Source organism: Rhinopithecus bieti, unplaced genomic scaffold (genome assembly GCF_001698545.2).
Source record: "Rhinopithecus bieti isolate Rb0 unplaced genomic scaffold, ASM169854v2 scaffold_20098, whole genome shotgun sequence".
In the NCBI taxonomy this organism is placed as follows: Eukaryota; Metazoa; Chordata; class Mammalia; order Primates; family Cercopithecidae; genus Rhinopithecus; species Rhinopithecus bieti.
In genome coordinates, this window is record NW_016810571.1 from 3357743 (window position 1) to 3371014 (window position 13272).

General features: G+C 49.2%; 1 protein-coding gene across 3 annotated transcripts in view; it reads right to left on the bottom strand.

The window, feature by feature from the left end:
- The window catches only part of CDRT4 (CMT1A duplicated region transcript 4), a 72509-nt gene that overhangs the window by 20868 nt on the left and 38369 nt on the right, over positions 1-13272 (bottom strand). Inside the window, exon 1 of one of the 3 annotated variants that reach the window (XM_017892373.1) lies at positions 10747-10920. The exons of 1 other annotated variant lie outside the window; for it this stretch is intronic. The gene's annotated coding sequence lies outside the window, so the exon portion shown is untranslated. Of the gene's footprint in view, positions 1-10456; positions 10713-10746; positions 10921-13272 lie in introns of those variants that run through there. One more of the 3 variants, XM_017892374.1, reaches the window with a different exon arrangement.

Consider the following 13272-nt stretch of genomic DNA (forward strand, 5'->3'; position numbering starts at 1 on the left):
CCTGTATGTCCCTGAAACCTCTTGGCACAGCAGTCCCCAGGAAATGGAATGCACTGAAGTTTCCTAACATCCCACCAAATGAATTCCTTCTGGGTTTGTACTCACCAACAAAACACTGCAAGCCCTGACCTTCCAAAAACTCAGCTTGTTCTCATTCCCAGATGCGTTTTCAAAAGAGAAAAGCTAACTTTTGCCCTCTAGGGTGGGAAATGCGAAAGGCACAAGTGCAGAGCTCTGTGAATTGAGACCACAACAAACCCCGCCTGGGCATGGAGCCCACAGAGCGGGCGCTAAACAGCCTTTCCAACCACAGAGTGGAAATTCTAGACGCAGAAGGTGCCCAGATGGGCCCTGCTTTCGTTCTCTTGCCAACTGCCGTAAACCTGTTTCTGTCCCGTTGGAGCTGCAACGTGGAGCCAGAAATCTGGAAGAATTTAACACCCAGTTGATTCAGACACAGGAAAACATTGTTCAAAGTAAACACTGGAATCCCTCCCTCATCATCCAGGAATGTGGAGCCAGCAGGGTCTGAGCTCAGCAGCTTCTCAAAAAAGCCCCCGCTAAGCTGCTCTGCTTTTGGGGCCACAGACTGGGAGGGCCAGGAGGGGCTCCACACGCTCCACACGCTGCCAAGACAGGGATGAGGCTAGGAGGTCAGTGCACCGGGCTTCTCCTCTCCCATGGAAACATGGGCAGTGCTGTCCACAGCCTCCAGCTAAAGAATCCTCTGTTCCCCCAGAGGACACAGCCTGTGTGCAAAGGCCGCTGAACTTGTGAAAGCCTGAAGGAAACAGAGAGGGGCTCAGGACGCTGTGAGACTTTTCCATTTCCTTTGCCTCCCACCAGGCCGTGAAAGAGTCACTTTTCCTCGAGGAAGAAAGAAGGCTCTGTGTGCAGGGCGAGGGTACAGTCCTTCTAACCAAAAGATGTGTGTGCTGCATGGATTTGGCCACCGATATTCATTTCGCTTTTACTAGGACTTAACGAATTCCATCTCTCAATAGCCGTATGCCAGGGTCCCACCCTGTTTCCTCTGGCTCTGGAGGGTGGAGAGGAAGGACTTGCTTTACCCAGGGGTCTATGAGGAATCTCGTAGATACTGCACCTTAAATCACCTCTGTGTCACTGTGTCACCTCTGTGTCACTGTATCCCTCTGCCTAAAATTCCACTAAATTCCATTCACGAAGATGCAGGCCTGAACCGAATTGTTGGACGATTTCTCACAGTCAGAGTGGAGGGGGCAACCTTCAGATTAGGAATGTTCAAGGAGAAGAATGCAGAGTCCAAAGATGACCACTTGGCCACCAGAAGCTCTGAGTAGAGTCCTACTCAGTGGCAGGGCAGCTGGGCAGCAGCAGAGGCAAGTTGGGTCATTGTGAAGAGGCCAAAGAAACAAACCGCTAAATGTCCAGCATGACAGTCTGTCTCATCCTGGCCGTCACTCCTGTCTCTCCCTGACAGCCACGACATTCACCCATTCCTGATCCCTGAGGGACCCACAACCGAAGGCTTATTAATCCACTCATTTAATCTGAATTATTGAGGGCCTCCTACTGAGCCAGGTGAGCAAGAGGGATACAGTCCCTGCTCTGGGGAAGCCTGTATCATCCAGACCAGAGGCTGTCAAGGGGTGGTCCTGGGACCACCACCACCCGCAGCAGCAGCACCAGGGAGTTTGTTGGAAATGCAATTTTTTGGATCCCACCTTAGCCTGAACTAGAACTAGAAGCTCTGGGGGCTGGGCCCAGAAATCTATTCTCACAAGCCTTCCTGGGGATTCTGTTGCTCATGAAAGTTTAAGAACCATTGAGCAGGTCTGTCACTGCCTCACTTGATAATAAACAAAATCTGCAAGTTTCATGATTTGCCTTGGGCAGGTCACAGAAATGGCGTTAGGGCTCCTATGCTCCTAGACTCAGAACAGCTATGCCAAACTGAGCTGTCATTTGGAAATTTTCGGTTCCAGTTTCAGGAACACTTTTTCCACCTCAGTTTGGCCACTGTTTCATGGTGATTCCTAAAACTTTTTTTTGCAGAAGAGGTAGGAACCTCCCCTCCACTCATGAACAACAAGACAAATGGGGCTTCTTTTGACTGGTAGCACCCATCCCAACAGGGGCTCTGCCATCCTTTCTGAAGGTGGCTGTGAGAAGGCCATTTCCACTGTTGTCTTCAGGCCCCTCCTCACACCATTCTCTCACTCTTGGTAGGTGTCAGGGAACATATACAGCCAGGTTTCTCTATTGAGTTGATTTCTAAAGAGATGCACCAATCAATGAGGTAGAATTCCATTCATTCACTCGCAGATGACTTCCGTGCTGCCAAACGGAATGATCTCCTTTGCCTCTTCTGCTTATCTCATCTGACCTGTTGGCAAGGGAGCCAACAAGCCTCTTTCTCCCAAGTCCTAGCACCTCACAGGCCTCTCTTCTCAGGCCCCATGCTGGCCCCTGCTCCTCTGCTCCACTTAGGGTGAGGAAGCCCCTGCCCCGGCACCCTTCACGTCTTCATCTGCAAACTCATCACAGTGCCCCAACTCCCAAACGTGTGTCTCTAGCCATGGGCTCTTCCCTGAACTGCAGGCTCTTATATCCAATCCCTGCCAGACATCTCCTCACAGATGTTTTATAGGTACCTCAACCTACCTCATTCCAACAGCTCCTGACACCTCTCTCTCCCACCGCATTCAAAAACCTGCTTCCCCACTGGTCTTCCTCCAGTTTGTTAACCAGCACCCCTAATGAACCTGTTGCCAAAAAACTAGGAATCCTCTTTTCCTCTTCCTCTCATCTTCAAAATCCAATTGACCAGCAAGTCATGTCAATGCAAACTGTAAATATCCTAAATCCTTCGTTCTCTTCATTCTACAATTATGACAACTACTACTGCTGCTGATAATAATAATACAAAAATCACTCACACCATAGGTGTTTATGTTTTTTTTTTTTTTTTTTTTTTTTGAAACAGAGTCTTGCTCTGGCGCCAGGCTTGGAGTGCCAGTGGCCGGATCTCAGCGCACTTGCAAGCTCGCCTCCGGGTTTACGCCCATCTCTGCCTCAGCCTCCCAAAGTAGCTGGGACTACAGGTGCCGACCAAATCGCCGCTTATTTTTTGTATTTGTTAGTAGAGACGCGGTTCGCCGTGTTAGCTAGGGTTGCGTCTCGATCTCCGACCTCGCGACCACCCCATCGGCCTCCCGAAGAGTGCTGGGATTACAGGCTTGAGCCACCGCGCCCGGCCTATGTTTTATATTTATTAACTCATTGAGCCTTCCCAGCAAACCTGTGCATTAAGTGCTGGATTATTCCCTCTTACAGAGGGTAAAATTGAGGTATATAAATGTTCAGTGACTTCCTGAAAGCCATATATCTAATACAGTGGAAGCAGAATTCCATGTGATCAAACGTGTTGCCCCTGTGCTGCCCCCATATCCACCTGGTTGCCCCCACAGCCTCCAAACTGGCCTCCCTGCTCCCACTCTTGCCCCTGTATAATTTGTTTTATCCACACAGCAGCCCGAGTGATCTTTCTAAAACCTGCACCAGTACACACCACTCCCCAACATAAACATCCCTTTCCAGGGGTTCCCCCAGAGCCCTTGGGATGAAATCCAAACTCCTTCCATGGCTGCCTCTGTCCACCTGTTAGGTCTCCCTGTTTCTATCTCTCTCTCTCCGTCCCCTGCCTTCCCCACCCCCAACCACCCTCCAACCACATTGCCCCCTTCTCGGTCCTCAAACTCACCAAACTCCAACCATTCCCTCCCTCACAGATTTTTACATGGCTGGCATTTGATCATTTAAATCTTAGCTCAGTGTTGCCTTCTCAGAAAGGCTTTTTCTAACTTCCTACTCTAAACTAGCCACTCAATCCAACTCTATCACGTCACCTTGTTCTGTTTCCCTGACAGCACTTACTGCTATCTGAAATTATTTCACATTTGTTTACGATTTATTTTCTGCCTGCCCTCTTAGAACTTGAATTCCATGAAAGGAAGGAATTGTTCTGTCTTTTCTCTCACGTATATCCCAGGACCTAAAACTATAATACGGAGCTCTGTGCCAGGCATAGGGATAGCAAGGCGAAGGCAGCAGAATCCCTGCCCTTAAGGAAGTCAGCATCTGCAGTTCCACGACAGCATGTGGGCTGCCACGAGGACAGGAGCAATTCCTCACCCATCCTAGGAATGCTGGGAAGACTTCCTGGGGTGGATGATTTGAGTTTATTTTATTTCAACATTTATTCTGGACCAGACCTGCCAGTTACAGTGATGGATGAGACCAGTGGTCTGCTTCCTTAGTACAATATCATTTAGAGAGCCTTTTAAAACACAGACTGCTGGGTCTCGTGCCCAGAGTTTCTAATTCTGGAATAAGACCTGGAGTAAGCACCAGGAATTTGCATCTCTAACAGGTCTCCAGGTGAAGACCAGTATCATCTAGGGACCACATTTTGAGAACTGCCAGATTGGACCATTTTCTTGCCACAGCTCACCATCAGTATGGCTCAGTGCAATGCTGTGTACCATTTGCTGTGATAGGAATATAGGCTATATATAAAAATAGGCTACAGATAAAAGGAATCAGTAGGTACTTCTTGGAGGAGCCGGAACCTAGGTTTCATTTTGAATAATGAGTAGGCATTACTGAAACAAATAAGGGATGAAAAACAGAAAAAACTTGAGGAAAAGGACAAAGTAGTATATAGTCTTAAAAATTAAAATATATTTCAATATTGCTGAAGCATAAAAGCATAAAACAAAGACTGGCTGAAGGTGAGACTGAAGTAAACAGCAGATTCGAGTCTCTTAAAAAATTAGTAGCAGGAGGCCAGGCTGCATAAAAGACAGGTGAGTACAGCACACTTAGGGAACTGCAGAAACGGTGGCCAATACAGAGGGTGCTCAAGGGTCAGGGGAGAGGTCTCTAGCAAGAAAAGATTCTAGGCCGGGTGCACACCTGTAATCCCAGCACTTTGGGAGGCTGAGGCGGGCGGATCAGGAGGTCAGGAGATCGAGACCATCCTGGCTAACACAGCGAAACCCCGTCTCTACTAAAAATACAAAAAATTAACCGGGCTTGGTGGCAGGCGCCTGTAGTCCCAGCTACTCAGGAGGCTGAGGCAGGAGAATGGCATGAACCCAAGTGGCGGAGCTTGCAGTGAGCCGAGATCGCGCCACTGCACTTCAGCGACAGAGTGAGACTCCATCTCAAAAGAAAAAAGAAAAAAAAAAGATTCTAAAGAAAAGTAGAAGTGAAACCATGAAGGGACCCTACCTTGGGGCTGGGTCCTAGGGGAATCAGAGGGTTCCTTAGCTGGAGGCTGCAGACAGAATTGCTCATATATATGGGCATTCATTCAGTGGAATACTATACAGCAATGAAAAGGAACAGGCTATACATATGTGCAGCCTCATGAATGAATCACATAAACATAATGCTGAGTGAAAGAAGCCAGGCACAAAATAGTAAACATGAGTCGATTTACATAAAGTTCAAAAAACCGGCAAAATATAAGGTTTAGAAATACATTTAGTGTAAAGCAAGTGTGTGACTCCCACAAATTCAGGAGAGTAGTGACCTCTGAGGATTAAAGAAAGGGATTATTGATGGGAGGAGGAAGGAAGGAAGTTTCTAGAAGCTAGCAGTGTTGTATTTCTTGTCATAGGTGATTGTTACTGAGTTCACTTTAGACACATCACCAAGATGTAAGCTGTATGCCTCACTTTGAGCACTTTATATTTCAAATTTGTTTTTTAAAAAATTAAGATATTAAGATAGTTGAGCAGGAGATGGGGGTGGGAGGAAGTGGACAGGAATGGAACAAAAACTGCTAGAAGGAGGGAAATGAAGATTGTCGAGAGCATGACTGCAGGGCTACGCATGCGTGTGTGGGTGTGAGTGTGCCATTCTCTTCAGTGTCAGTCAGGAGCCCTGGATTGAGGGTGAGGAGAGATCAGGTGTGTTGGGAAACAATGGAGAAGTAGCTAGGGGAGGGCTAGGGTCTTTATGAGTGGGGCTGAAATCTTGGATCACTGGGCTGGGGTGGAGAACACAAAGCCTGGAGATGTGCCACCAGGCAGTCACACCTCTCAAAGAAAGACCCCACCATCAGACACTGACTTTTAGGCTGTAATTAGCAAGTTGGTTCGTGTCTCTCTAAGGCCAAAAGTAAGTGTCTAAAACCAGAACAAAATCATTCTTTCCCATGTTCCTAAAAACCTTAAATACAAAGGTAAAATAAACATTTATTTTAGAAATAAATGATGAAAACTGAAAAGCAAAGTAGGCCAACTATTTCCCAGGCAGCAGGCCTGACCTGCTGCAAATTCTTGGTGTCCGGTTTCAGCTAGGCACTCACTGTAACTTGGCCAAACTTTCCTCGTTGACTTTCCCCACACATTCCATGCAGCTCCACCCTCTGAGCCATGAAGCTGCTCCCAGCCGCCCTCTCTGCGGTGGGCTCTCGACCCTGCCATGTGACAGAGGCTATGCTGGCTGATTCCAACCTAAAGTACCTCCTCCTTAACACTGTCTTCTGAACATCCTCCCGCCTGCCTGCCTGTCATCAGAGATGCGGGTGGCCTGAGGAAATGGGGTCTGAGGGAGCCCCCAGAAGGTCCTGGGGAAGATACAGGGCTAGGGTCTAGTCAGGGGCCAGTAGCTGGTGGAGAAGTCTGAGCTGAGACTCACAAGCTGGGTGAAATCAGCAAGGGTCCATCCAAGTCAGGCGGGCAGAGGAGCCAGCAAAGTGATATTCAAAGGTCAAGCAAGTAACAGAGTCAGAAGTCAGACAGAGCACGGGGACCAGGAACCCAATGCCCTCTAAGAGTATGCCATGGAGGTGCAGACCTCGAATGTTGGCATCAGGCAGTGCTAAGTTTGAGTCTTGGTTCTGATCAACTGTGTGACCTTGGGAAACTTATTAATCTCTCTGGCCTCATTTTTCTCTGGTGACGTGTCACTGAGCTTGGGCATAGGGCCAGGGATGGGGATGGAGATGCCAACGGGTAGAGGTGGAGACCCCTGGGCCAGGCAAGGCTTCAAGTTTGACAGCTGACGTATCCGTACTCCAAACAGACCTTAAATCCATCAAAGGCAGAGACCAGCACCTGCACTAGGCTTGGCCCCTGGCACAAGTCAAAGGAGGAAATGATTAACATGGGTCCATGAACATTACATATCACCCTCACTGCAGCAGCGCCTGCCTTTTCCGAGCTTGCTTCTTCCCTTCCCACCCCTTGCTAGTTGGAGCTGATTTCTCAGTGGCAGCACTAGGTTCTGGGCATTAGCAATCTGAAAGCTGGGTAACAAGTCCTGGGGTGGGGTTTCTGTGTCCTTTCCTGCGCCCTCACCCCAATCCCTGCTGGTGCACCTCCCTGGCAGCCTCCCTCTGCTCGCCTCTCCAGCCCTTTTCCAAATGTCCCTCCTCATGCACCCTTCCTCTTCTGCTTTCAAACTTTGCCAAGTCTCCCTTCCTCTAAAAGCTCTTCCATTGACCCCAAGCTTCCGTTACTTCTATTTTGCTCCTTTTTCTCTGCCAAAATCCCCCAGGGAATGGCCCATACCAGCGGTTGCTCTTTCACTCACTCCAGCCTGGCATCCACACTCACAGCTCTGCTGACAGCCGGCACAGGAAGGAACCAGCAGGGATAAGAGAATAGAGGCACAGACATCAAGCGGGGTTCAAGAAAGTGCAAGTGGGTATAACACACACACACCAACACACAGACACACACAACACAGACACACACCAACAGATACGCCAACACACAGACACACACACCAACAGACACACCAACACACAGACACACACAACACAGACACACACCAACAGACACACCAACACACAGACACACACACACACAACACAGACACACACCAACAGACACACCAACACACAGACACACACACACACAACACAGAACACAGACACACACCAACAGACACCAACACACAGACACCACACACCCACAGACACATCAACACACAGACACACACCAACAACACAGACACACACAACAGACAAATCACACACAGACACACACGACAACACACCAACACACAGACAAACACAACACAGCACACACCAACAGACACGCCAACACACAGACACACACAACACACACACCAACAGACACACAACGACACACCACCAACACAACACAACACAGACACACAACACAAACACACACCTAGACCAGAAGACCAACACACAACACATGCAACACAGACACACACAACACAGACACATACCAAACACAGACCCCACACAGACACACATAATACAAACACACACCAACACACACACACAACAGACACACACCAATACAAACATATACCAACACACAGACACATAACACAGACACATGTCAACACCAGACATACCAATACAGACACACGTAACACAGACACACACCAACACACACACACAGACACACACACACAGCAAACATACACCACGCCAGAACACACCAACACACGACACACATAACACACACATCAACACAAGACATACCACACAGACACACACAACACAGACCCCACACAAACCAGACCACCAACACACACACACACAGACACACGGTAACATACTCACACACACACCAAGCACAGAGACAGGCACACACCAGCAATACAGCACGAGACATCATACAACACACAGACACACACGCACAAGACACACACAACCACAACACACAAACACACAGACACATCACAACACCCACCGGAGACACATACACCACATACACCTACACATGCACAGACATGCACACTAACGCCTTCCAACATGGCAGCCAAGGGGCTCTTGCTGTGGTCGGAGAAGACGGGGAGGGAGCCTGGCCATCCACCATGGGGAGGACACGCAGTGCTCAGCAGGAGGACTCCAGACCCCTAAGGGAGGATCCTGGAGTTGCTACACCTGGGGGCAGGTCAAGTGTTACAAGGCCCAAGCGTTCTACAGCTGGTGGGGAAACTCTCTTTGTGCCCTGCACAAGCAGTAAGCACTTAGAAGACATCCTGAAGGAGAGACGGAAAGGGAGGGGGAGGGAGGGAAAGGGAGGGGGAGGGAGGGCAGAGCCTACCAGGAAGCCTGGAGGAAGCCTGCGACCTAGGACCCAGAAGGTCAGCTCCCTGACCCAGACCAGTGAGTGAACTGACAAGTGGCAGTCTGGATTTGAACCCAGGGACTCGGCTGCCCATGTTCTTAACCTGCGTCACCTATCTGCTTCTCTCATACTGACTCAATGTAGCTCAAACAAGTGTAAAGCAAGAGCTTCTAGCACAGTGGGCTTGGGGCTCAGGCCTCCAGAAACACTGCCTGGGGTGGGAGCCTGGGCGCCAGGCCGGCCTCCACCCGGATGGGGAGAAGGGAAGGGCTGCCTCATCTACAGAAACGAGTCTCTTCTGTTCTCTTCTCCCCACCCCTATCTATACCAAGGTGCCTTCATGGATCATAAGGTTTCTTACTAATTTTTTGTTTCATTCACTGGTGTTTTTTATTCCTTGCTCTAAATTACTTTTTTTTAATTTTTATTTTTATAGAGACAGTCTCACTGTCACCCGGGCTGGAGTGCAGTGGCACAATCATGGCTCACTGCAGCCTCAAACTCCTGGGCTCACACAGACACACACAACACAGACACACACCTGGGCTCAAGGGGCCCTCCTGCGTCAGCCTCCAGAGTAGCTGGGACTACAGGTGCACACCAATGTCCAGCTAATTTTTTTTTTTTTTTTGTAGAAACGGGGTCTTGCTATGTTGCCTAGGCTGGTCTTGAGTTCCCAGCCTCAGACAATCCTCCCGCCTCAGCCTCCCCAAGTGGTGGGATTACAAGCATGATTAATTATTTTTAAATAAGTAACTTGATTATTATTGCTTTGTAAAAATCCTCTTAGCTATCTTTGTCCCTATAGCTTTCTATAGGTGCTTAACAATTTTTTTTTAAAAGGCATTTGCCAGTTCTGGCTAAACATTCCTCTGGTCCTGAGCTCTGTGGAGAGGTCATACATCTGTAGGAACATCATCACCCTCGTCCCCAACGTCCATCACCCCCAGGGGAAGGGGGGGAACGGGGATATATTTTGTGTGTGTGTTTTGTTTTGTGTGTGTGTTTTGTTGTGTGTGTGTGTTTTGTTGTGTGTGTATGTTTTGTTTTGTGTGTGTGTGTTTTGTTGTGTGTGTGTTTTGTTGTGTGTGTATGTTTTGTTTTGTGTGTGTGTATTTTGTTTGTGTTTTGTGTGTGTGTTTTGTTGTGTGTGTATGTTTTGTTTTGTGTGTGTGTTGTTTTGTTGTTTGTGTTTTGTGTGTGTGTTTTGTTGTGTGTGTATGTTTTGTTTTGTGTGTGTGTGTTTTGTTGTGTTTTGTGTGTTTTGTTGTGTGTGTGTTTTGTGTAAGTAGAGTGGTCAGCCGTGTGTGCACAATAGAATTACCTGGCTGCCATTATAGACGCACCTGAGCTCGAGCCCTCTGCAGACACAGTAAATCAGAATCCCAGGAACGGGACGAGCTTGTTGGCAGGCGTTGGGCATCAGTACGTTTTACAGAGTCCCGAGGGGATTGAGTGACCAGGATTGGGATCCACTGAAGGGAAGTAATGCTGGGGATTCTGGGGACCCTTTAAAGGCAGGATCATCCTTCAGTGAAGGACCTGACCTTCTCCTGGAAGTTGGGTGTGAGCCTTTTCACTTTCACCCTCGACTTCCCTCTCTGGGGACACCCAGTGTTCCAGCCCAGACTGTTACCTGACAAGTTTCTGTGATTCCCCATCCTTCCTTCACTATCTTGGCTATTTCCCTGCTCGACGTTTATATTTTGTCTCCACTTGTCCCTTGTACTCTCGATCCCACTTCTCCTTGGCCCTCTCTTTGCTGCACCTAACCATCCTCTTGTCCCTGCCCCAAAGTGACCCACAAGCCAGAAGTCAGGAGTGAAGGGGGCACTGTGACATCAGAAGTTGCCATGCATCCCCTCCTGAATCTTCTGCCCTGTTCTCTTCCTCCTCTGCAGGCTCAGTGGGCACTGTGACATCAGAAGTTGCCATGCATCCCCTCCTGAATCTTCTGCCCTGTTCTCTTCCTCCTCTGCAGGCTCAGTGGGCACCAGCAGTGCAGTCTTCAAACACGGACGTTGGAGTGATTATTCCCACCCCCAAGAGTGAACACCTACTATGTGCTGAACCCTAGACCAGACATACACACATAAAGATACACAACACACACACGCACACACACACACCCCAACATGCATGACCTCATTTGAGATCTCTGATCATTTCAACAAGCAGTTACTCTGGGCCAGACATGGCCCACTACAGAGATAGACGAGACCTGTGGTCTCCTTCCTTAGCGCCAGAATCTCCTAGAAGGTCTGTTAAGACAGATTGCTGCGTCCCACTCTCAGCGTCTCTGATTCAGTAGATGTGGGGTGGGGCCCAAGAACTTGCCTTTCTAGCAAGCTCCCAGCCTTCTGAAATCAAATGCTCTTTACATAAGCTGCAGAGAGAATGACTGTCACTAACAGGCTGTTGAGAATTAGCCCCTGTGGCCCCGTGAAAAAGTCCCCAAGATGCCAGGAGGACACAGTGCAGGGCAGGCTGTAAAGTCTGGCAGTTTCATTGCGGTCGTTAACTTGGGGCAGTACCCAGGAGACAGGCTAGACTTGCTCTCCCTGTGTTATCATCAAGCCCTGTTGACAATCCTTTGCAATGTCTCTCCCTGTGTCTGTTCCTCTCCACTGGCCCATCACCTCTCTAATCCCAGAGCTCAACCTGTCCAGCCAGGAATGTAAAGCCCCCTCACCTCTGTGCAACCACAGCAAGCTCTTGCGCCTCCTCCAAATCATACTGACTCAATCATGTATTTCCCATGATCTCCCTTTCTTCATAGTTCTCTATAATCTTTAGAGAGAGGTGCTTTCTAGAAAAAGACCAGGCAGAAAATACCTGTGTTCAGCTTCAGTTTTAACATTTAGTTGTAAGAAAACATACATCAAGTGGTTCCCCAACAAAAATCTACCTCTCCTCACTGCCCATGAGTCAGCACCTACAGCCTCATGCAGAGCCCTCATTGCTGCGGTTCTCAAAAAGCCTTTCTGTATCCTCCCCTCTCTCCAGGCTCTAGTTCCTCTTCAAGTCCAGCCCTAAACTCTCTGAATTCATTCTCGCTCTGGAGCTCCCTTGTCAGTGGAGCCATGCCTTCAACCTCTCCATGGGCCTCTATTTTGTGGCTCAGTGTCTGTGAGCCCCGAGTACCTCCATTCGGTTCTTCAAGCAAGCTCTAAATGGGGGAAAGATCTGAGCAAAGTCACAGAGGTGCGGGGCGGCCTGGGCGTCTGGAAATACTACAGGGAATGCACAGGTGAGAGGGATGAGGAGGGAGTTGGGGTGGTCCAGTCTGACAAGGTTCTGCTGTCTCTCCCAGCAAGTCTGGGAAAGACGGTGGATATCACTGAGTGCACAGGCCAGGTTTGAGGTGTAGCGGATGAGCAGGGGACCTCCCCTGTGGTTCCACAAGAACCTCCAAAGACTCACCCCAGAAGTCTTCTGCAGCTTGAAGTGACTCTCCGAGCTGCTGATACCTAGCACTGATGTGCGACGGGCCAGGGCCCAGCAGGGAGTCAGACCCTCAGACTCGAGAAAGAGCCATTTGAGAGTGACATCAGCCCACCACCTGCTGGTGTGCACAGATGGTGTTTCAGGAAGCCATGAAGCTAATCATGTCTGTTTCTGTGTTGTCCATGGCAAGACTCCAAGCCCAGAAAAGAAAATCTGTAGCCCGAGTTATTTTCCTCCCACAGGGCTTGCCTGGCCTTTGATTGTTGACTTTGGGGAGGTGCATTTTTCCCTCCTCTGTGGGCAGCAAATTCCCCGCGAGTCAGCAGGCCCTGTATCTGGGCTCACCATGGGCTTCTACTGGCACTGAGAAGGGGCAAGCTGAGCAAACGTGCAATGTGACCCCAATGCTGACCACCCCAGAGATGCCCCATGGGACTCCAGGACTTGATCTCAGTGCTTCTGGGGTCCCTCAGTGTCCCTTGCTGGCCTCAGCACTGGACTGCCTGGTAACCTCCCCACAGGCAGGTACTAAGTGAGGCTGGCCCCTTCATTCAAGGCAGAATGAATTTAGGCCGGGCACAGTGGCTCACGCCTGTAATCCCAGCACTTTGGGAGGCCGAGGTGGGTGGACCACGAGGTCAGGAGATCCAGACCATCCTGGTTAACACGGTGAAACCCCATCTCTACTTAAAAAAATACAAAAAAAAATTAGCCG